Consider the following 24,944-nt stretch of genomic DNA (forward strand, 5'->3'; position numbering starts at 1 on the left):
TAAAAAAAAATGGTCACAAAGAACCTAGGGGCAGGACAGGAATAAAGATGCAGACCTACTAGAGAATGGACTTGAGGACATGGGGAGGGGGAAGGGTAAGCTAGGACAAAGTTAGAGAGTGTCATGGACATACATACACTACCAAATGTAAAACCGATAGCTAGTGGGAAGCAGCCGCATAGCACAGGGAGATCAGCTTGGTGCTTTTTGACCACCTAGAGGGGTGGTTTAGGGAGGGGGGGTGGGAGCGAGATGCAAGAGGGAAGAGATATGAGGATATATGTATATGTATAGCTGATTCACTTGTTATAAAGCAGAAACGAACACACCATTGTAAAGCACTTATACTCCAATATAGATGTTAAAAAAATAATAATAATTCAGCTTCTGATGCCAAAACTTATCCCTGAGTCTTGTTAGCAGTTTGCAATCCCCTTGCCATGATAGTCACTCATGAACCAAAACAGAGGGGGGAGATAATGGGTCTGCAGTTAACAGAATGTTAGAGTTTATTAGAATGACTTTGCAGATATTTTTAGAGAATCCTTTTTAAGGTTTTTATTTTCGTTATTTTTTTTCCATGTAAGGTGACTGAGTCATACAAACATGGAGGCTCAGAGTAATACTCTGTTTAAATGGAGCTCTGAAACCTTGACATAATCTGAAAACAGGTGCAGGATTGATCATGGAGGAGGATGAGCACAGATAGTAGTTTCCAGATGCACAGTAAGAAGGACAAATGGAATTCACCTTTCCATTGTCCATTCAACTCTGATTGGATGTTGACAGGATGTTAATGCAAAAATCTGCCCTGTTCTAATGGACCCTAGACTCATAGTCACTTATATATATTCCTATCTAAGGAGCAGACCTAGGCATCGAAATCTAGCATTCTGTCATCAGCCATGGCTGAAAAATAAGCTTGGCTGCAGTCTAGCCCAAAGAGCTGGGCATGTATCTGAACAGCCAAGAGTAAGTCGTGAAAATTGTTTTAAACTCCCTTCTTAGTCAATGATTCTTCCTCAGAAACCTCAGCCATTTTAGGGATGGCCAAGTGGTATTGGAACTCAAAGCTTCCATCTTCCACTAGAATATCTGAACCTAGACAGCTCCTAAAGTGACATGCCCAGTACCGCAACTTCAAAGCTTATTATCTGGCTGGTAAAACTGTATGCTATACATACACTACCAAAGGTAAAATAGATAGCTAGTGGGAAGCAGCCGCTTAGCACAGGGAGATCAGCTCGGTGCTTTGTGACCACGTAGAGGGGTGGGATAGGGAGGGTGGGAGGGAGGGAGACGCAAGAGGGAAGAGATATGGGAACATATGTATATGTATAACTGATTCACTTTGTTATAAAGCAATAACTAACACACCATTGTAAAGCAATTATACTCCAATAAAGATGTTAAAAAAAAATAAAACTGTATGCTACTTAAGACACTGGGAGAATGAACCATCAAGACTCATAGATAAACCTGAAAGTGAACCAACCCTGTCCAGTGTCTAGCATATAATAGAGGCTCAATAAAACTTATTTAATTATTAAACTTCCAAGTTTTAATGGGAAGTCAGTCCAAAACCATATTTCCTGCACCATCAATTACCAGCCTAACTTCCTTGGCCTAATCATAAGATATGCCACTGTTTCAGAACAGATTTGTTACCAGCTTTGCAGAACAAGTAGCTTTAGTGCTTTTGTCTCAGGATAGACAAAAGACTAAGTTGTATCAAAGGACATATAGTCAGGATGCTCATGATGTTATTTTGTACTGGGTTGGCCCATCACCTTCTTCTGAGCCAGCCAGTATAATCTCTTGGGTTGACACCCACATGCCACTCCACAGAGCAACAATGAATACTCCCTGAACCCATGGGTACTCGCCTGTCAATAACTCATGATGCTCAAAGCTGGATGACATCCACTCTGCTCCTTGATCCTCTCTATGGGATATCTACCATAGTCATTCAGCTTCTTATTGGAAGCCCTTTACTGGAGAACAACCTCCTCCTTCCGAGCCAAAATTGGCCACCCTTTGGGGATAGCTGGAATGAGTTTAAACCCTCATTGGCATGACAACCTCTCAAATGCTTGAAGACAGTTATGATCCCTCTGAATCCTTTCTTCTCTAGGATAAATCCTGTTATCAGTTTGTTGAAATCAAGGGCAGAAAAGACTTAGTTTACAGATCAGAACAAAAGTAAATACCTTAAAATTCATGTCCCATGACAGCAAAGAATGACAGAGGATAAGGAAATCAGAATAGAAAATACAAGTTTTAAATTTCTCTATTAATCTTCGTACACCATCTGGAGAGAGCCATAGATGTTCTGGTTGCTGGGTCATGTCACAGGACAACACCTGACGAGGCCCAGGTAAGCAGACACAGAAAATGAACTTGGAAGCAGACATCTTCTCTCAGGTGGGACAATCCCTGTGTCAGGAGGCATCAGGAAGGTCCAACACAGGGTATTTGGATAGGTGGGTTGGTGGAACACTGTGTCCGAGCAGGAATAGGGAGTAGAGCATGCCAGGTTACATGGGGAGATCTAGCAGCTTGTGACTCCTAGTCTCTGGACCAAAGTTTTGAAGCAAGACTTACATTCTTGGGAGGAGACTAGAAGGAAACCAAGGCAGAACTCTACCCTAGAGGGACAAAGCTACTGGACAGGATCTCAGGACTAAGACATAAGGAAAAATCCAGAGATCAAGTAATTTAAACTGAAGTAAAAATGTGGGATCAGAATCCAGGGTGCAAGGCGATGCCTAATGACCAGCAGGGTTAGCTTCAAGAGCAATTTGAATCTCAGTCCCCGAAGACCAGAATAGAAATGGGTAAACATCTCGTTCCTTGGGTAAGAAATTGGGGAAAGAGGGTTTGAAGTTGATAGATGTCTTCGGCAATAAGCAGAGAAGAGATGTGAAGTTTGTGACCAGAGCCTGATAAGTGGGGGAAAAAAAGAGAAAATGATGTCTTTTCTTATATTTACCTGTTTATGATTTGTAAAGGAAAGTAATATATCATGTTTCTAGTTAGGAGCAGACTTCCACAGGGTTGACCTAATTTAGTGCTTCCTAAAGCAAGCTATGCATCAAATCGCCTAGGGAGTTTGTTAAAAATAAAGGTGTGCAGGAACCAAACCAGATCTACAATTCAGAATCCCAAGGGGCCTAGGAATCTGCATTTGTAATGAGATCTCCTGGTGATGCTTACACATGGCTAGCGTTGGGAGCTGTTCTCTAACATACCAGAAAAAATTACATAAAACTTGTAAGAAATAGAAATTTTCCAAAAATTGGAAACATCACCCTCATGTGATCTATATGTCTGCCACACCATGGGGTCTGACATAGTTAAAATCTATCCATGTCTTATTCTAACTATCTCTGTCTCTATCACACACACTTGTCCTTTAAAGTAAATTTTCCACTTAATCTTTTCTGCACTGATCTGTTAAATATTTGAACTCGACTGTTCAAGTGATTATTTGCATCTGGTATTTAAGATCCACAACTGAATAAATACCATGCTGTTAATCAAACAAATTCATTGTGAAAAGGTAAAAATGTGCTCTATATTAATTTCAGTAACTATTTCAGGCACTCACCAACAAATAAATACCCACTATAAGTTAATCACCTAATACAAAGTCCCTAAAAGTTCACAATCAAATAAATCAGAACCCCAGCAATGATAGATTCTTGTAATTATCTTTATCAAGTTAACATCTGTGTATAATTACCCACAATATAAGATTATGTGAAAACAGGGAGCTCTGGGACTGATTCCCAAGACAACAAGCGCTTTATCTTGTAAATTAATAAAACCAATTTGCACTTTACAGACTTTTTCATCCACTGGTCTCATTGCAAGGATAAATTAATTTAATTGTAGCATAACTTCCTGGAACAAAAGCATCATCCTCAAGATCAAAAAATGCATTTAAATTACTGTCATGATGAAAATCCATTTATTTGTACAGTTTCCTCAAAAATGTGTCTTTCAACTATAACACTAGTGCTCAACCACATTAAAGAAGTGGAGGAAAAAAGTGTTTGGAGAAAAATTTACTTCATAATTTTAAATTGATCTGTTTGGAAGTAGGACTATAAGCCGAGCCTCTTCACTTCAAGACCAAGCTTCCGTCTCCATCACCCAGCTAATGAGAATGATGTCAGGGATATTTCAGAGAACAGAGAAGCCACATCGGCTGCATATGACTAAGAACTCATTATCTCTACTCACCTACTCCCCACTCACAGTGTCTCTTCTGAGGCCCATGGGGAGCTCCCTACTCAAAAACAGCCTCTTCTTCTAAATCTTTCTTGACTGCTAAGGATTAGGTCTCAATCTTGATATTTGACTTATTCCTTTCTCTTAAGGAATCAACCATGAAGGTTGATTAAAATAATATTACTATATATCAAACACATAGGCACAAAAATATATATGTTGTTTAACCTAAAGAATCCTTGTTAGAGCAAGTATACCATGTCTATCTCCTAAAACATAAGGAAGGCCTCACCTGTTGTTCATAAGACCAGCTGCATCCAATATATCAGAGTTGGCATCATCTAATGGCAATAACAAAACCAAAGCTGAGACCAACACAGCACAGGCTTTATTCAGTGGCCAAAGAACGGAGAAGCGGGAACTAAGTTCACATATCAACTTCTCACCTACCTGGAGAGAGTGGTTTAATTTTAAAGAGTAAAGGCAAAGGGAGGAGGAGTGAGGCTCATGATGGGGATGAAGATGCCTTTTGGGGAAGGGGCAGGGCTTTTTCAAAGGGAGTGGGGTACCACCTCCTTTTTACCCATTTTTGGTCCTTCATGTCCAGTCATGGCCACCGGTAGGTGTCACTTAGTATGCTGATATAATAAATTCAATATATGATGAGAAAAAGCAAAAAAAATGGAGTCAGTGGCTCCATTTCCAAGATGGTGCACTCACATGGCTATAGGTTAGAGGCCTCAGTTCCTCATTACATGGACCTCTCCACAGCTGAATGTCTTTGTGACATGGCGACTGGCTTCTCCCAGAGAGCGGGCAAGGAGGAAGCCACAATACTATATATATATATATATATATATATATATATATATATAGTATTATACATATATATATAGCCACAATACTATATATATATAGTATTATACATACACATATATATATAGCCACAATACTATATATCTATATCTATATCTATATCTATATATATATATATATCCCTAACGTCAAACATCACACACCCTCCCTTACCCCCACATTCTGTTAGAAGCAGGTCACTAAATACAACCTACACTTAAGAGGAGGGGAATTAGCGTCTACCTTTTGAAGGGAAGAGTATCAATCTGTAGACATATGTTAAGTTAAAACTACCACACGCTTCTTTCTGAGACTTTGTCATATTCTGCAATGCCTGCATATCATGTCAGGTTAGCTCCCAAAGATGCTCCGTTCTTTAAACGGAATAAGTGCTGATCCCATGCATGCCATTACCACTGGTCTACGCTGGAGGAGAGAGCCAGATTACAAGGGACAATGCAAAGCATTATAGCTTACACGTTAGAAATTGGCACTGGCAATTTCAGGACAGTTTGTGAAAATAAAGAAATGGCTTAAACAGTTTTATCTCTCGTGGACGGTTTGGCCACTCACTAGACCTCCATCTGAAGAGTTCAAAACAATACAGTAGCATTGGACTGTTACTCTTCTTGTCCCCCACACTTTATTTGAGCATGTTCAATTTTACAGCCTTCTCCTCACTGCTAAGTTGAGATCAATGTATTGACATCTTGGTGGGAGAAGTAGAACAAGAGACAGCTACTCCCTAGAGGGAAACCAAAGAGAGGTGACTTTCTTGTTTCCATGGGTCAGGATGGTTGAGGTCAAATCTGGCTAAAAATTCTCTCTGTGGGGTGCTGCAGAAGACACATGGACTCTCCAATGAATATTCCTGTCTGCCTTGTCTCTGTTGCGTACTCTGCTTGGACCATCTGGGATGCTGAGTGCAGTGAATAATATAGAGAGCCCTCTCTCTCTCTCTCTCTCTCTCTCTCTCTCTCTCTCTCTCTCTCTCTCTTTCTCCCCACTCTCTCTTTCACAAACATACATGCACGCACGCACGCACATACATACACCATCCTAACTAATAGATCTGACCTTTTAGAACCTGCATTGGAACTTTTAGAACCCTAGTGTCCTGCTTAGAAGTATAAGGGATCCAAAAGACATTCTCATTTATGCTGAGTCTCACCCTTGTGAAATGCCCAGCATCCCCAGGGGAGTGGAAGTAGTTTTTCACAAGTATAATAATAACAATAAAGTCCACATCACATTTCAGAAACTGTACTACGTGCTTGAAATACATTATTTATTCCTCACAACTCTGAGATGAATACTATTATTATTCATAATAATGGAGATGAATAATAGTATCCCCATTTGACAGATGAGAAATTGAGTCTTAGAGAGGTTCAGTGACTTGCCTGAGGTTAGTCAGCTAATAACACGTGGTGAAGCAAGTGTTCAAACCCAGGAAATCTGAAGCCAGATTTCATGTTGATTCCTAGTACTCCATCCAGCCAGAATAAGCACCCAAAGTAATTACTTAGTGGAAGAGGGAACAGATGAAGAAGGAAAAGAAGAGTAGTAGAGGCCCTATTATTGACAGCTTTTATCTCTTACTACCAGTTACAAAGTATGGTCTCTCGTTATTTGGACATGTGTTTTTGTCTGTCAATTAGACTGGACATCTGATGAATAGAGTCTGTCCCTTGGGGACCTCTATTTCCTCCTGAGTACACAGGAAATGCTGGATAAATAACCTCCATACCAGAAAAACAAATGACATGACTCTCAGAATTCTCAGGAAATTATACCACCTCATCATGTTGTTTAGTAACTTACTCCTCATTCCTCAATTTCTTAAATAGTCTAATAATAGACTATACCTCTTAAAGTTTCATGAAGGTAATTGAGATAATATTTACAGAGAGTTTAGCAAAACCCATCAGAGTAGGCACTCAACGTAATTTATTATTACTAATATTATAATATCCAGGTTTCCATTGGTTTAAAATGAACTATCTGTATGTATATATGTATGTTTACTATATATATAATACTATATCTATTATACTATACTATATATAATACTAATATTGCTTTTAAAATAATCTTAAGTACTTAATGTCTGGCAAGCACTTTAGAAGGTGACTTATAGGTATTACTAATTTTAACAATGAAGCTCAGAGAAGTCAACTTAATTTATCCTTGATCAGATAGCTAAAATGTACAAGAGCTAAAGTAAAAATCTGAGTCTTTGTGATTTCAAAGTCAATAGCATTTCTCCTAAAATTAAGGACAGAATCTGAGCCAGGTTCCCACTCCTCTGCCCCTCCGAAGGTGTGAAGAGTTGTTACTGATAGGAATGCTCCCTGTCTCTCAGTCCACAAGGCATGCTCCTATTTCCTACCCTGGGACACAACATTTCTTTCAAAGGAGAAACTCCACCTTTTCAGTGAGGCTACAGTATTACCACTCTGGCATGTGAAAGAAGACAGACTTGGAGAAGGCAGTAGCTACAATCCTGTTTGACACTGGAATTCCTTGTTGATGGGGAATCGAACCTAGAAAACAGTCATCTTTTCCTGTTGACCTCCAGCTCACAAGACAGAATCGGTCTTGCTTCCTAAAAAAGATACCACTGGACTAGCATATCTTAGCACACACTAGTCCATTCATGGGGAGGAGGTAGTCTATTTAGATCCAGGTTACCTGTTCCCTCACATGGCACTCAGCATATCTGTTTGTAGCAAAGCACATCTAATATCACCACTACTGTGTAGTCACTAAGAAAACGAATTTTATTAAGTAAAAGACAAAAATGCCAGTTTCTTACAAGCTGGGCTAAGCATTGTGAATAATCAACTTCTCCCTGCCTTTTAAAAATCAGATTAATGAAGCAAGAGTGCTTTTCAAATATAATCAATCTTGGGATTTGAGTGGGTGTGGAGGGTAACATTTACCAAACACGTTGCTCTCAGAGTCTTTGCATTTATGCTTGTGTTACTCTTCTGCAAAGTGAGTGGCTAATAGCCTGTCCTATTTGAGTGGTGATTATATTTACATTGACTATGCTTAATGCATTGATGGGAGCGGGAGGTTATAAGCAAGAAAATATGAGTGATCAACAATCTTTAATCATATGGCCTTTTGAAACCTGCTCATAGATACTGAGCATCACTCTGCTTCATTCTCCTGTCTCTTCTTACTCTCACAATTCAGTCAGAAAAAAATGCCAATTAATAACAATATTGATTCCAGCTAACAATTACCGAGTGCTTACTAAAGCCCAAACACTCGAAATCCTACTTACTTCTCACAGCAACCATATGAGGAAAGTATTATTACTTTCCCCATTTTACAGTTGAGAAAACTGAGATCTACCACTTTTAAGTCAACTTGCCCAGCAACTTTTTACCCTTAATCAAAGGTGGAGTGAGGACTTAGCATCAGGTAGATGTGCCATTAGTCTCTGGTCTTGACTGCTATACAGCCTCCTGACAAAGGAAGGAAAAGCCAAAGGTGGTGAAAATGTTGCATCCTGACACATGTCTACTTTGATCAGAGTACTTCTCAACAAGGTGCTCCAACTCTTGTTACCATTTTCTTCATGGTCTAGTCCAATCTAAGGCCTTTCTTTGGCCTCCAGTATGAGAACAAACAGCTGCAGTAAGAATTCATTCATTCCATCCATTCCATAAACACTTGCTGAGGACCTAGTCTATACCGAAACATGTGTCAAGCGCTCAAGAAATGTTACCTCAAGAAATTTAGAGTTTACACGATTTTAGTGCACAAGATGCACACAGAAGCACGTGGCTGGTCACCCAGCTCAGAATGATCCAAGGGAAGCATCATCAGAGCTGAGACTTGAGGCTGAAGAGAATTTATCAAGGCAAAGTGTATTTGTGTGAGCTGTGGCCTCAGTAACTGTCCTGTTTCCTGCCTGCCAGAATGTTGTTTTTCCTCTTTATGGGCTTACCAAAATCAAAAGCAGCAATGCCAACCATCAGTCATCCAAATAAGAGGAAATATAGTATATTGCATGAAGAGAAAACCTAACAGGACAAGCACGTTACGATGCAGGAGGTAAAGATACAGTCACAGTTTCTAGTGACCTTGGCCGACTGGTAGCATCTCACCGAGCAGTCCGCTTCCTTGTCATTGCTGCATAAATATGTATGTAAAGGTATATGAATACAAATGTAACTGCCAGCTCTCCTGATCTTTTTACCTCTGCCATAAGAATGGCACGTCCCTAATCAGGTCTGCTCCTTTAGCCTGGTTCCTACCATGCAGAAATGAAGAGATGTAGAGCAAGGCCACAGCAGCTGACCTATAGTTAAAAACATGCAATGTAAGTGAGAAATAAATCATAAATCCCTAAGAGAATGGGGTTGTTTGTTACTGCAGCAAACCTGAAGAACATACCTTCTAAGAGAGCTCTTTGGATTTCATTGCTAGCCATACAGGAAAAAAGCAAATACCAAAGCGAAACAAAAGAAATAAACATCTTTGAATGGGGTGGCTGATTTTGCCTGGGGCTGTTTCATGCCACCAGTCATTTCCTATGATTTTGTAATGGTTGCCTGGAGGGCTGTAAGAACATTTCTGGAGTCATCTATCTACAACCTCAACAGGGAAAATTGACATAATTGGTTAGTAATGCCAGCCATGAGCATGGAATTGAGAGGTGGTGATGCAGATGATGTGTTTGCTCATCTAGGGCCTCAACTTCTCCCACCCTTCCTGCCCTTCAAAGAAAGGAATATTGTGTTTTCCTCATTGTCTCCCTCGGTATCCTTCTAAATATTCCTTCCCCCTCACTGGAATCTCACAATTCTGGTGGCAGTACCTGGGAGAGTGGCAGTAAACGAGGCTGGCTTTTTTGCAGAGTAAAGGGTCAGTGTAAATACTCATCTTTTTTCCTTGGACAACCTGCCCATGTGCTTTCCTTCTCTCATCACTCCCTATTCTGAAAGAAGTGGTCAGTTTTACTGACTCTGTAACTGGTCTTACACAAAACACATGTAACTCTTGCCAGAGCTGAATGGGGTATCTTCACAAAACCCCATTCTTGCCAATTCTACTAGCTCACTCAGGGTTAGGCTGGGACATAAAACAGTGAACCAGAGACATATTTCATGTAGTAATCAGGCATTAGCACTAAGCGTATGCCATATTCCTTCTCACAGAACCACCCTCCAACAAACCACTCTTACACTGTTAGAGCGCCATCTAGAGGCCACTCTAACAAATACCGTTTCCCAAGCCTCTCAATTAGCCTGCTATAAAGGTAGCAACACTACAAACTAAATGAGTAGGAGAGAAGTAATTTTTACTGTGCATCTCTATGTGGCAGGATGCTATTGTTGGAGACTGAATGCTTTATCTCACTCAAACATATAAAGTAGTTATTATTATCCCCATTTTACAGATGAGAAAACTGGACTTAGAGTGTGCTCTTTGCTCAACCAAGAAGCAGAGCCAGCATTCAAAACCTTGTCTTGCTGATATCCATGCGGATACTCCTTCTACTATTCAGCACGTCCAACTCTTTATTTGGCTCAGTGCTCTTAGATTTCAGGATGTTTTGTTAAACCTCAACAGAATATGTCAATGAAGAAGATGTGTCTGTACAGAACCAAATACACTTAGTTACTTCCCCTATCTTGACTATGCCATGTCTTTTCCCTCTATGACAGATATGCGCTAAATAAATATTTGTTCAATGAATAAATGACAGATAAAATGTTTTTCCTTTCCTTGCCTCCTTTCAAACCCTTTTCAAAACTGCATTCCCAGAATAGCTGCACCCACATCTGACCACTCTGTACATTCTCATCACGTGAAAGGTCTTCCTTGCCACCCTCCTCCACCCTCCAAGTAAATGCCATACTACACAGTCCATGCATTTCTAAGGATAAAGTGATTCAGAGTTAAAATTAATCAGGATACTCCTAACATGAAAGAAACCCTATGCCAAACCATTTTTCTACAGTAAAGAGTCATTGAATCATCTGAATAACCACTTTCTTATTCATCTGTTTTGTTGAGCTTGCTTTCTTGATACTGGTTTATATTAACTAAGGTGTGGATATATATCTAAACATTAATGTTTATTTTTCAGTGACACCCAATTAAGCCTTGTAAGTATTTTTTTCTAGGACCGTATGCATCGTTTCAGTAAGAGTGTGAGCTCTACGAGGGCAAGTACTAATTTTGAAAATATTTTGTAACCCTCTAATTCCCACTGCAGTGTCTTCAGCTATATTATTAAATGTTTATGACTGACAAAGAACTTGTCCCTCTCTAACTAGTCCTTTGAAAGAAATACGAATGAGCAATTAAATGTTAAAACGGAACAAAAGAATGAGGAGTAGATTTTCCCAGAAGGTAATTATTGAGTGCCTACCATATTCCAGGAACCACACTGGGTGACGGGGGAACATAGTCTCTGGCCTCCAGGCTACACACAGTCTCATGGGATAAACAGACAATTACGGTGCAGTGTTCTGGGTGGGCAGAGGCCCACAGTGTTCTGGGTGGGCAGAGGCCCACACTTTGAGGGAAGGCAAAAATGACTGACTGCTGAGGTCTCTAATTACTGAGCTTTCTCCTGAAGTGACGGTAAATGCTATAACGCAATTATAATAAATATTATAATGCAATTACAATAAATGTGCGTTGAATTAAATCAAATTGCTGCCTTGCTCTCCAGAAGCTCAAATACGAAATATGAGCCATGAAAATTAGAACTGTGTGTTTTTTTTAATTCAGAGCTTCTAAGTATGTTACCTCTGGAGATATTTCAGAAAATTTTAACCCATAATAGTCCTTAAGAAATTTTATAAGATTCTATCCTACCCAAATGGCCCTTTGATCTGCTGAATAGATCCTTCTAGAAGTTTCTTTAGATTTTTCACAGGCATTGGAGGTAAAAGAATCCAAGGAACTGGCAAACCTAGAATCTAATTTTTCTGACATTGGGTGATTTAAAGTTGATAATGACAACGGAATGTGATTGAAAGCATCCACAATTTGTACAAAATTGTGTCACATAGAACTGTGGCCCCCAGCACCTATAAATGCTATTCTCTCAGAATTAGGGACATCTTAAACTTTTTTTCTACCCTGCTCAACAAACTCTTTGAGAGCACAGCCTGTGTCTTTCTTATTACCATACACTGGGTCCTGCCAAAGTGGAGGGCACAGAGTAAGCATTTACATGTAATGAGATGGATTAAAATATTATAATTGAATGCATGTAAACAAATATAATTGACTGTCCTTTGGAATGGCCTGAAGTTTTTGTGGAATTTATAAGTGTACATCTCTCCATCACCCTCTTTGTTGAGCAAATTTGTCTTCTTTTCAATTTAAACTTTCTGCCTTATTGCTTACAAGTAAAATATCTTTTTATAGACATATTAGAAAATAAAAATAAGCAACATTTTAAAAATAAAAAAATTCTACCACCTAGAGTTAATCAATATTAACATTTCGTTTCATGTTTTTTTCAAGATTTTTCTATGCAAATATACACTTTCAAAAATAAAGATATTTTCCTGATGTATATATTATTTTGTAACATATGCATATAAATAATAAGTAAGCATATTTCATATCATAAGTATGCATGTATATTCTCATCTTTAGTGGTTACAGATCCAACATCTATATCTCAAAATTCATTTAACCTATACTTGATATCAGACAGCTAGGTTTTTCCAAATTTTTGTTATTTTAAACAACATTGTGACAAAGGTCTTTATACTTAAACTTCTTGCATTCATTTGAGAGTTTCCTTAGAAAACTAATAGAATTGCTGGGCCAAAGGGAAAGACCATTTTAAAGCCTCCTGATGCTTAGGCCTAAATTTCTCTCTGGACCCACCTTATATAGACACTGTACCAATCCTGGGTAGTATCATTGTTCAAGCCTGTATGATAAAGAAATTTTTAATATTCATTTATTTTCTCTAGTTAGTAAACAGGAACATGATTGTGTAAACCCTGTCTATGAATATAAGCAGAATGTATAATAGTTAAGAAGTGAGTTCTCAAGCCAGATTACTTGATCCCATATCCTGATTCAGCCATCGACTAGCTCTATGCCTCAACCAATTTAAATACTTCTTTGTGCTTTTTTCCTCATCTGGAAAATGGGACAATTAAAGTATCTCTCTTAGGGTTGTTCTGAAGATTAATTGTATTGATCCATCAAATGGATTCAGAAGAGTACCTTACACATGTAGATTTTCAATAAATGCTGCACATTCTCTTCTTTTTCCTGGGAAAACTACTAAATTAATTTTTCAGCCCCCCTTGCAGTTATGTATGTCTATGAGACTAGAATGTAAGATGAATTGATGTGTGTCATTTACTGGCCTGACTCATTAATACCTTCAAGACATCCTCATCCGTTACGCTGTCAGCCAGCTAAAGAGGGACAATCTCGAGGACCTAGAGCAGGTGGAACCATAGGATGGAAAGAGCCTGGATCTACGAATGAATGAATGAATGGAACAAGAGCCCCACCTCCACCAACCACACTGAACTATCAGTACATCAGTGAGAAATAAATGTGTACTGTGTTACACTTGAAATGTTTAGTTGCTTCTGTTATAGCAGTTAGCCTTTCTGAACTAGTGGAGTTGCCTGTTATTATTCTCTTATCACATACTATCTGTTTTAAAGAAGAAAGAATTTTGATCTCAAGATATGAAGAGTGGATAGATGAAAGGAGTTCAGAACTGAAAATTTGCTGCAGATAATTGATAACTTGATAATATATGATTCCAAGGGTCATTCGTCTACCTGAAATGTTTTTGTTTTTGTTTTTTTTAACCTCATTTCTTTCTTATAGTTCTCATTTTGGCTCCAGGCTAAAGAGGTTAATCTTAATACAGCCAAATGGATTTATTCAACTTAAAAACACAGATTCCTCATGTCCCCTCTTAGCTTTACCAGTGAACATTGTTTTCTTACATTTATTTACATTACATCTTACATTTATATACACTTAGACCATAAATACCAAAGTACTAGCTGAGAAAATCCAGGAGGAAACATTCTTCAGGAAAAGGAGAAATATTCAAAAGAAAGGCTACTGCATTAAAAACAAAATCCAACAGCAACAGGAGAAAGTTCCCTATAATGGTTATGAAATGTCTAAAGCAAAGTTGCACCAAACAGGAATATATTTACCAAGTTTTCCTCTTGAGGACCATAGACATGAAAGAAAAATGCTCAGTTTAGGGCACTATTTGTTTTGCAAAAATAGAAAAAGGAAAGGAAAGGAAAAAGGATACCAAGAATGATACAGAATGAATATATATATATATATATATATATATATATATATATATATACCATTTTATGAGCACTGAGACACAAATTTATTCAAATATAAACCATATAATTTTTTTCTAAGGTTAGAGCTTCCAGCTGAGACTAACTGAGGTATTTTTCAGAGTATTTTGATACTCGAGGGACCATAAGATATTAAATAACACTATCAAATGTATATTTCTAAATATAGAATTAAACAGCTATCCCCTTATTTGCATCATGCTCTGTAGTGTGTTTTGTATAAAGGAAGGTATCATCAGCCCCACCCCCCAGACAGGACACTGAAATTCAGAAAAGTCAAGGGGTTTGTCCAAGGTTATATGGACAGTGTTATAAGGCCACACAGGTAATCATCCACTGAGTGATGTGCATGCTTAAATTTTCACATATGAATTTTCTAGAAATGGTTAAAGTGACAGCTATGATCAAGTTAATCAAGGTAACAGTTATAGGTGCGCCCATGAGAGGAAAATGTGAGCAATAGGATGGATTTGAATTAGCCCAGCTTAAATCATAGAAAAGAACAATTGAATCATTTAATAAGCAGTAGATTAAAACCTATTCTAATAATTCCAGTGAAAATACCTGAAATACGAAAGGTTTACCAAGCCCCACTCTAACAGTATACTGGTTTCAGGAAAGAGTAAGTAAAACAAAACTTTAGGCTAATAAAGTGATTCAGCAAGTGCTTTGGATCTTTTTGTGGTGTAATTTAACCTCCACATCTGTTCCTGAGAAACAGCTATATAACAAATATTTATATATTTAAATCCTATTGCCTATCTATTTTCATTATTCCATCTGAAACATAATTCTTTAGAAAAAGAAGAGAAGCTAAGGGACCTCTTTATAAAATCATACAAATACAACAAAGTTGTAAATAATCATGCATTTAAAAGAAAATTAAACTTTCTTGAAAATGTAATAAGAATATTCTAAACAAAACGTAAAGTAGGAATTCAGGGTAAGAACTGAAAGGCATTTCAACCTGTTTTGCTGTTGTTATAAAATGTTTATGCTAAATTGAACAAATACAACAAAACAAGGAAAAAAAGAAGAAATGACTTTCAGTTCTAAATCAGTTTGGCAAATATACATAAATACCTCTTTATTAGTAAGCACACCAGCAGAAAACAATTCATCCCAGATGACTCAAATAAAGAGACTTTAATAAAATGACTACTTACGGAGGTGTGAGCAGGGTTAAGGAGATTTTAAAAAGGAATGGGGGGCTTCCCTGGTTGCGCAGTGGTTGAGAGTCTGCCTGCCGATGCAGGGGGTGCGGGTTTGTGACCCGCTCCGGGAGGATCCCGCATGCCGCGGAGCGGCTGGGCCAGTGAGCCATGGCCGCTGAGCCTGCGCGTCCGCAGCCTGTGCTCCGCAACGGGAGAGGCCACAACAGTGAGAGGCCCGCGTACCGCAAAAAAAAAAAAAAAAGGAATGGGGATGCTACCTAAATCTTTCTCTCCCAAATCAGAAAAAAAAAAAAAAAAGGTGAGCACAAGTACCCAAATAATAAAGTCTAGCAGAGTTGTTTAGATTGACACCGAAATTTTGCTTTGATGTTTTGGCAGCTAAGCTTAAAGAAGGATGATGATTGGTTACATCATCTGCTTCAATATTATCATCATCAACATCATCATCATCCTCAAAGAAGTATTTACTACTTATTGGGTGTCAAGAACCTGACATTGTGCTGAATCACTGTTAGAACAATCAGTCTGGACTTAGTATGGGGAAATGAAGGGAGAGGAAAGAGAATCCATGAGCTCAGAAGCAAGTGAAATCACTAAGAGGCAATAGAAATAGAGAAGAATTAATGACTATGTAGACCGAAGCAGTGATAGATGGCTAGAAAAGGGGAAAGGAACTATGTGGCCAAGAAACACAGTGGAAGAAGGATCCATTAGATGAATGATTGCAGTTGTAGGGTTGTAAGAGAGAAAAAAAGGAGACAAACGTACTTCTGGGGTTCTAATTCCATGTGCCCAGAGGAATAATGAGGCTGTTAACAGCTAAGGGAAGAGAGTGGGGTTGAGTGCAGGTTAGAAATGGGAGTGAGGAAACAGGGAGGTGTTTCTGGTCTTACCTGAACAAGGATTTAGACATGGATTCCAGTCCTAGCTCAGCTCCTCACTGGTTGTGGAGGAGCAGGCCAGTCTCTGAGCCTTTGTTTCCTCACCTGAAAAACCATGCTAATTTTAGTGTCTTCCTCGTAGAGACTTTTTTGGTTGTTTTGTTTTAATCAAAATCCTTTTTTCCAATAGTTGTAGGTTTACAAAAAAACTAAGCAGAAAGTACAGTTCAATATACCACCTCACTGCCCCCCCAATTTCCCTTATTAACATCTTGTATTCTGTGGTACAAGATGTATTCGTTACAAATCTATTGTATTTGTTACAATAGATGAAGCAATGGTGATACGTGATTACTAACTGAAGTCCATAGTTTATACTAGGGTTCACTCTTTGTTATCTATTCTATGAATTTGGACAAATGAACGACATGCCCCCACCATGACAGTACCATTCAGAATTGTTTCACTCCCTAAAAATCTGTACTACACCTCTTCATCCCCTGCCCCCAACCCCTGGCGACCACTGATCTACTGTCTCCATAGTTTTACCTTTTCAGACTTGTCACATAGTTGGAGTCATACAGTATGTAGCATTTTTAGATTGCTTTCTTTCATTTAAAGTATGCATTTAAGGTTTATAGAGTCATTTTAAAAGTCTTGCAGAGAGTAAACACTAAACAAATACTAACTGTTGTTACTCCTATCATTAGCATTGTTATTATTTCATAAAGGCTTCATTTTCCTAGGGTTTTGAAAAGTAGATCATGCATTTCCCTAGAGTCATGTAGGTCCTGTTTGCTGGTTCTCCCTGTTATAGCTACTTTCTTTTACTCCCAACTTTTTGGTAACATTTCTTTCACCTCTAATTTGTTTACTCACTCCTCTTATCCCCTCTAAACTGACAGTTTTATCAGAAAAGGGACTATTTTTGCCTTGTCCACTACTCTATTCCCAGCATTGAGCACAGTGCCTGGCAGGTGGCAGGTGCTCCCTAAACATTTGCAAAGTGAGTGAAAGGTTGGCATGGTGACCTGAATTGAAGAGACAAGGACTTGCGGTAACACAGCTTTGGGCAATGAACTGAAGGAAAGGCTGTGATGAGACCACATTCCCCATGACTAGAAAAATGGTGGAGGACTTGATCCAGCCTACAGCTCACACACACAGGGACTTAAATAGCTGCTAAAGGGAGTCTTCATTTACATTATTCCCTAATCTCAACCTGTAGTATTTTAAGTTTCTATATAGCAAGAGATGTATCAAATGGCTTTAGATAATACACTGAATGTTATTCAAATATATAAAATTTAATATCTAATTATAACTTTTTGAGTCCAACTCAAATCAGAAGTAACTTTACCCTAATTTTTCTTTGGATGAAAAACAAATTCGCCTACCCACAGTGCTACCTGAAATAAAATCAACACTAGTTAATCAGTGTTCCTTAGGACTCGCTCCAGATATGTGAGAAGAGAATTGTTTAAAAAACAATTGATGTCTCTCCTCTGGCTCATCTCCAAAGTATTCAAAGCATGTCTCTTCATCCCTGCACGTTTTTCTTTTTGTCCCATTTTCATTTTAAACTAATGATAATGATACTTCATTGATGTCGCTCTGGAAGAATGGTTAAGTGGAAAGTTTCCTCTAAACCAAAATGTTCCCTAACCCACTGGGGAATTCTGAAAGCTAGATACTAATACGTACTGTAATTAAGAAATAATGACCTTTCCACCATGATTTATTTCCACAGATTTAGATTCAATGCTGAGAAGCTACAGTTTAAATTGTTGCCGTGCCCAATAGTAAAAACTCCTATAAATCCTCTGAGGTCAATTGTAAAAAAACATGCATTTCAGCAAAAAGAAAGTTAAGTGAAGGTGTTGTTCTTGTTACCCTCACTTCCACCCAAATTAAAGGAACCACACAAGCAGCCAGATGGACAGAGAAAGGGAGAGGGGGAGAGGGGGAGAGGGGGAGAGGGGGAGAGGGGGAGGGAGAGGGAGAGGGAGAGGGAGAGGGAGAGGGAGAGGGAGAGGGAGAGGGAGAGGGAGAGGGAGAGGGAGAGGGAGAGGGAGAGGGAGAGGGAGACAGAGAGAGAGAGAGAGAGAGAGAGAGAGAAAATTAATATGAAAAAGCATTACCCTGGGCTTGCTCTGAGGTCTTGGGGGTAGTTTCTCTGCTAGCCCTGCTACTGTGAAGCCTGAAGCCGTCCGCTTTCCATTCCTTAGGGTGCCTGTTCAGTTAACTAACTGAACAGTAAGAAAAAAGAATGAAGGCAAGGTCTAAGGCCTTGAGTAAGGTACTTCTCAGCTGCCCTGAAGGATTAACGGTGATAGCACAGGGCAAGAAAAACCCCACTGCTTGCTCAGAAGAAACTGGAATTCAGCAGATTCAGCTCTTAAATGTAAGTTAACAGCACCGGGTGCGGAATGAGACCACTTACCAGCTGTGTCAACTTGAGCGGCACCCTTAATCTCTCTGAGCCTCATTTGCTTCACCTGTCAAAGGTGGCTGATGATTTCTCTTTTTGTGGGGCTGCGTATATCAACGTAAAAAGCACAGTGGTGCATTTCCATTTTTTAAAATTATGCTGGCCTCAGCTAATCTTCAAAGAAGCCTCTGGAAACAGTTACAAGGGAGGTCAGAGAACCACCCCTTGGCTTAATTTGGGACACAGGGCAAATCATCGGCAGTGATGGGAACCTTGAACTGGGGATGGAGTATTTTACTTGAAATGTACAAAATTGGGATGAAGCAATTAGATTAGAAAATTGTAAACCTGGTAAGAGGATTAAGAAAATTCTGTTTTATCCTAATTAATGTCAAATGTATTTTTCAATCACCCCATAATGAGAAAATCAGAGAATCCTGAAAAGAAAAAAAAGTTAGATCTTTCTCACCCCCGACAAAAGTGAAATACAGTATGTGGCTTTTTTTTTTATTATTATTATTTTTTGCAGTATGCGGGCCTCTCACTGTTGTGGCCTCTCCCGTTACGGAGCACAGGCTCCGGACACGCAGGGTCAGCAGCCATGGCCCACGGGCCTAGCCGCTCCGCGGCACGTGGGATCCTCCCGAACCGGGGCACGAACCCGCGTCCCCTGCATCAGCAGGCGGACTCTCAACCACTGCGCCACCAGGGAAGCCCCACAAATACATTTTTGTAATACAGTAATGACTCCAGAAAAAAGTGTGATGTTTTAAAGGGTATTCTGATCTAGATTGAGAAGGCCGCTCTGGGGAAAGGCAATCATACGCCCTCCCTCCTTAACACAGGCTTTTCCAGAGCATACTCTGCAATGGAAGCTGGTGCATGAGTAGTTTATTTAAGGGAGAAGCATGAGAGACAGGGACCAAGAGAGCCAACACAAGCCTACATTATGAGATATGCCTTTACTCTGGGAGACAACTGACTTCTTGATCCCATCAGACAGCTGAGAAATCTTATGACATGCCTCTATGCACCCTTTGCCTGAGAGAAGAAAAGAAAAAGCATTTGTTGGTGGGCTTCTGTCCCACATTAGTCAAAGGCTGCTTCATGGGGCGCTTTGGACTTCCCCAAATTCTGGGTTGCACACGTATGCCTAGTTTTAAGTGCCAGCCAGGTCTGCCAGTAACCGCAGCTGAGCAGCCCCTGGGCAATGCAAGAGTTACAGGGTAAGTACCCCAGACAATATAATCCAGCAGGACCCTATGGGGCCTTCCAGGGACAGATCTCTCCCCCATATCTTCTGCTGTAGCTCCTCTGAAGTACCTAGATAATAGTATCTGATGCACATTTCCTGAGTTGTTTTACAGATGATAAAACCCTCCACCAAATGGAAGAAATTAACTATTTGATGATCATGAGCCCCCAGACCTACTGGCGCCTAAGGATTGCTAACGTTAACTGCCCTGTTACCTCACCATGAATGAATCAGAGAATTGTGCACAAGCTGATCACATACCCTGCAACCCTCCTCCCTCACCTGGCCTTTAAAAGTGCTTTGCTAACTATTTACAATAGCCAAGATGTGGAAGCAACCTAAATGTCCATCAACAGATGAATGGCTAAAGAAGATGTGGTACATATATACAATGGACATTACTCAGCCATAAAAAAGAATGAAATAATGCTATTTGCAGCAACATGAATGGGCCTAGAGATTATCATACTAAGTGAAGTAAGTCAGACAGAGAAAGACAAATATCATATGATATCACTTAGATGTGGAATCTAAAAAGAATGATATAAATGAACTTATTTACAAAACAGAAACAGACCCACAGACTTAGAAAACAAGCTTATGGTTACCAAAGGGGAAAGGTTGGCGGGTGGGTAATAAATTAGGAGTTTGGGATTAACGTACACACACTACTATATATAAAATAGATAATCAACAAGGACCTACTGTATAGCACAGGAACTCGAGTCAATATTCTGTAATAACATAAATGGGAAAAGAATCTGAAAAATAGATATATGTATATGTATAACTGAATCACTTTGCTGTACACCTGAAACTAACACAATATTGTAAACCAACTAAACTCCAATGTAAAATAAAAAAAAGTTTTTAAATGCTCTGCTGAAACACTTCGGGGAGTTCATGGTTTTTGAGCACAAGCCAGCCATCCTCCTTTTACTGGCGCCTTTACAATAAATACTGCGTTTTCCTTCACCACAACCTGGTGTCAGTAGATTGGCTTTACTGCACAAGGGAGAATGGACCCAAGTTTGATTTGGTAACAACACTCCATTATTTGCCCTGCACAAAGCTGGTCCCCAAAACAGGTGCTGCAATTAGAGGAAAGGTCAGGAAGGTCTGACTGGCACTGATACATCTCCTGACACAGCCATCCTGCATTCTACTCCAGATTCATCTTTCAGAAAGCTTTCATCATGGCACCTCCAACCACTAAAACTTCCTAGGAGCTACCTATTGTCTACAAAAGAAAGCCCAAACTCTTCACTATGACAGTCAACCCCTCTCCACTATTTTTATATCACTTTCTCATATGAACCACAATGTGTCTTCACTTGCAGAATAGAGAATACAATATGTCTCTCTGAGTCTTCTTTGTCAATACTGTATTCAAGAAATATTTGTGAACTACATATGTATAGTGATACAATATAGTGATATTATACATGAGATGTATAATATTTAATATATCCGTCATTACCACAGTTGTTCTTAACTTTATACAAAGAAATATTTTTTTATTCCCTTCTTTTGTCATGTCTCTATCACTGAGGACAACAGTGGCCATGACATTTTAGAATCATATCTAAGAAAGGAAAATATTCTATCTGAAAATGTACACTGGGACAAGTTTTGTCAATCAGCAAAACCAAGGAGCATCTGGGCAGAATACTAGGCATTGTGGCTAGTAACAAAGGAGGCTGGTTTGAAAAGACCTTGAACTTGAATGGGGATACTGGAAACCATCAAGAGTTAGTAGATGGGGCTTGTGCGGCTAATTATTAGTAAAATGGAAGAACTAGTCTGGAAATATTTTCTTTGTTTTTCCCTGTGGCTAATAGCATTTTTTAACTAATGTTTTAAGTTTCAACCTTTATAAACCCTGCCTGCGCTTACTTTGGCAAAAGCCTGAAATTCACTACTCTCCCCAGATGGTCCTTATTTAGGATGATAGCTTGGATTCAAGTACAAAAAGGCAATTCTTCTTCTTTTTTTTTTTTCGGTATGCAAGCCTCTCACCGCTGGGGCCTCTCCCATTGCGGAGCACAGGCTCCGGACGCGCAGGCTCAGCGGCCATGGCTCACGAGCCCAGCCGCTCCGCGGCATGTGGGACCCTCCCGGACCGGGGCACGAACCCGTGTCCCCTGCATTGGCAGGCGGACTCTCAACCACTGCATCACCAGGGAAGCCCCAAAAAGGCAATTCTTAACTGTCTTTAATCCAAACAAATATTTTAACAAACTGAATTAGACATGCTGATCAGGATCTGTGCCCTGCTCACAATCACTTCTGTGCAAAACTGCCCTGGGCACTGCTGCTGCTAAAGCCTTGCCAGCCCCATTGAGCACCATTTGATCCAAGGCAGGCACCTGGTCCAAGGCAGATTATTCATCACAGGTGCAAACTCAATGAGAGAGAGGAATTTCTGACAATTTCCAAAGTTCTGATTTGCCAAACCAGGTGAAAAGTGTTACATTGAGAGCATTGCACAGGGATCAAATTTGAAAACTTTTTTGGCTTTGTGTTACTTGTGGAAACCTAGGCAAAGATATACAAGAGACAAAGGGATATAGGGCTTCAGACTCAGCAGAGAGGTCCGAGCATATAGGGGGTCAGTAGCATATAGAAAGGGCCTGAGGAAAATATGGAAATGGATAAAATTAATGAAAGAGAAGTGTGAAAAAGAAGAGGTGGAGTAACGCCAACATTTGGAAGAGTCACAGGAGTCCAGGAAGAAAATCATGATTGATATGCCTCGTGAAGTATTTAACTGTACTCAACAGTAGAGAAATAGTTTTGTAAATTACAGTAAAATATTAAATAGCCATGGATGATGACACTTCGACAAAATCTTGATGACATAGGGAAGTATTCAGTTTATAATAGTAAATGAAAAAGTGAAATTCCTTGTACTTCCATTCTTCCTTTCAACCTCTTGTATGTGTGTGGGGGGAAGAGCAAGTGGGATAAACGGAGGCTGTTGGTAAAATAGAAGAGAGAGACCAAGATGGTTATGTTGTTCTCTTTGCTTAGATGTATTTTCCAAGTTTGTACAATAAGTATGTTTTCTTTTATAATTAAAAACACCCTTAAAATTGTAATTATAAAAAATGTTTAATACATTTGAATATAATGAGAAGACAGTTCTGTGTTAACAGGGGAAGAGAACCGGGGAGTCAGGAATATCCCTGCTCTAAGTTTATCCTTGGCTGTTTTCTGTGAAATCCGAGAAGCTGATCAGCTCTCTAGCATTCTCTCCTCATCTTAAACCTGAGGGAGCCAAAACCTTTGGAGCAATAATGAGATGCCAACAACTAAATTTAAGAAGGAAAAGTCTCAGAGACCACAAAGAAAACTTTCAGTGCCAACCAATTATTTTAGGCCATCACGTATTTCAGTTATATAAGCTCAATAAACATTATGCTGACGTTTGTTCAGATTTAGGAGGCTTTATCTCCTATTGCTGTCAGCATATTTCCTGCATACTAATAAGCGTCCCCGCATTTCATATAAAATAGAATATGAGCCTCATTTTTAACAAATTACAAAGCCACAAATTAATTAGTGATTTGCTGAAGAAGAGAGAAATTTAGAATTCTCCTGTTTTGGCTTTTGCACCAAGCCCAAAAGAAATGAGGCTGATTAAATTTTAACAGGCCCCCTTCCCAACTCACAAGTTCCTGTTAGTCAATAAGTACTTTGGTCTCATCTCTCTCACACTTCCTTAAATTCTAAACCTTTCCATCCGTCCATCTGTTACTATTAGTTGATAAGATTCTTTAAATTCAGTAGTATTTGGGCTATCTGAGCCTTACACTTAATTTTAAATATGGTGAATATATAAATGTTCCTCTGTAATTACCTTCCAAAACCCTCAGAGGATTGGGCGATAGAATGTTACATTCCTAAAGTCTATTTTCCTCTTAATGGTGAAGGTAAAAATGCTCAATTTATTTTTTCTTTCTAGAGTTTTGTCCATTTCAGAGAGAGGAATTGTATTTTTTCTTCTCTATATAAATCTAGGAACATTGCAACTGTTGCCAAGAGAAATAAATTACAGTGTTAAGCTGCAAACCTGTAGGTTTAAAGGTTCACCTTCCTTCAACATTATTTTAAAGGAAAAATACTAAAATTTCAGCCAGCAGAGAAGACAGGTTCTTGGGCCTACTTTCCACTATGAAGTTCAGTTCCTTGTTTTGGAATGCTTAAAGGAACCTTATAATTCTTCCAGAAAGGAAGTATAATTTAAAATTAGGCCCTGGCCTCAATGAATAGCAAGGTGATTAGAATTGGGAACGCCTTTCTTTCTCAGCACCATTTCCATGTGTTTCTCTACTGTTCTCTCTCTCTTCAATGCATGGCCAATTACAGTGTGCATACCATCATGCTGTAAAATATTTAATTGAAAATCCAGAACCTGTATTTTCTTTATAGATCTAGAATTTTTCAATTGTTTTGCCTTTATAAAATGGAACGGCAGTTTCAAAAGGTAATGTAGTGTCAGATTTCGTGTTCTTTCCAGAGAAACCACTACTCTTTTGGATTACAATTATCAAAGCTGAAATGTCCAGATCTTCCTTGACTTACAATGGGGTTACTTCCCCAAAAACCCATCGTAGGTTGAAAATGTTGCAAGTTGAAAATGCATTTAATACACCTAACCAACAAACATCAGGGCTTAGCCTGGCCTACCTTAAATTTACAAGACTGGTATCGCTAATTGTGGACAAGATACCACAAATCTCATGCACTATT

General features: G+C 39.1%; 1 protein-coding gene across 12 annotated transcripts in view; it reads right to left on the minus strand.

Annotated features, from left to right (window-relative positions):
* Nucleotides 1-24,944, minus strand: part of PRELID2 (PRELI domain containing 2) — a 764,348-nt gene that overhangs the window by 150,293 nt on the left and 589,111 nt on the right. For 10 of the 12 annotated variants that reach the window (XM_079916212.1, XM_079916216.1, XM_079916209.1 and 7 more), the window contains one exon: nucleotides 16,516-16,608. The exons of the other annotated variants lie outside the window; for them this stretch is intronic. The gene's annotated coding sequence lies outside the window, so the exon portion shown is untranslated. The remainder of the gene's footprint in view (nucleotides 1-16,515; nucleotides 16,609-24,944) is intronic. 12 annotated transcript variants of the gene reach the window in all.

This window comes from Stenella coeruleoalba (assembly GCF_951394435.1).
Source record: "Stenella coeruleoalba genome assembly, chromosome: 3".
Taxonomy (NCBI): domain Eukaryota; kingdom Metazoa; phylum Chordata; class Mammalia; order Artiodactyla; family Delphinidae; genus Stenella; species Stenella coeruleoalba.